Genomic DNA, 541 nt, shown 5'->3' on the forward strand with positions numbered 1-541 from the left:
TTTTTTTTACTATCTTTTATTTTCTTAAAAAAAGAATATATGGATGTAAAAGTAGCAGCAGTGTTGAGGAATAACACACAACTAGCACTACTTGGCATTGGTATGGACTTTATGTTCAAGAAAATGAGCTAATTAAGAGGAAGAGAGAAAGGAATTACTGGGTGGGTCAAATGGAAAATTTATGTTTAACTTTTTCCAAAACTGCAAAGTATGATTTAAATAGACTCCACTATTTCATAATTCCATCAGGAGCTTTTTAGCTAAAAAGACACTAACGTGTTTAGTGTCTTCCCTAGTCATTACTGTTGTCTAACTTTGTGCTTAGTCAGAGCCATCCTAGTCTAATCTATTAGTGTCTACTTTGTTATAAATCATAATTATGATGTACATTTTCACAAACACTAAACGCGAGAAATATTCTGTGTTCACCTTTTTCTGGGCAGATCACGTGATCTATGGAAATCCTGGTGTCACAGACATTGTTAAGGAGAATGAAAAAGGAAGCCTTCTGTACTTAATTCTGAGCAAACCAGTCTTCAGT

This window comes from Octodon degus, unplaced genomic scaffold (genome assembly GCF_000260255.1).
Source record: "Octodon degus isolate 3935 unplaced genomic scaffold, OctDeg1.0 scaffold00136, whole genome shotgun sequence".
Classification (NCBI taxonomy): Eukaryota; Metazoa; Chordata; class Mammalia; order Rodentia; family Octodontidae; genus Octodon; species Octodon degus.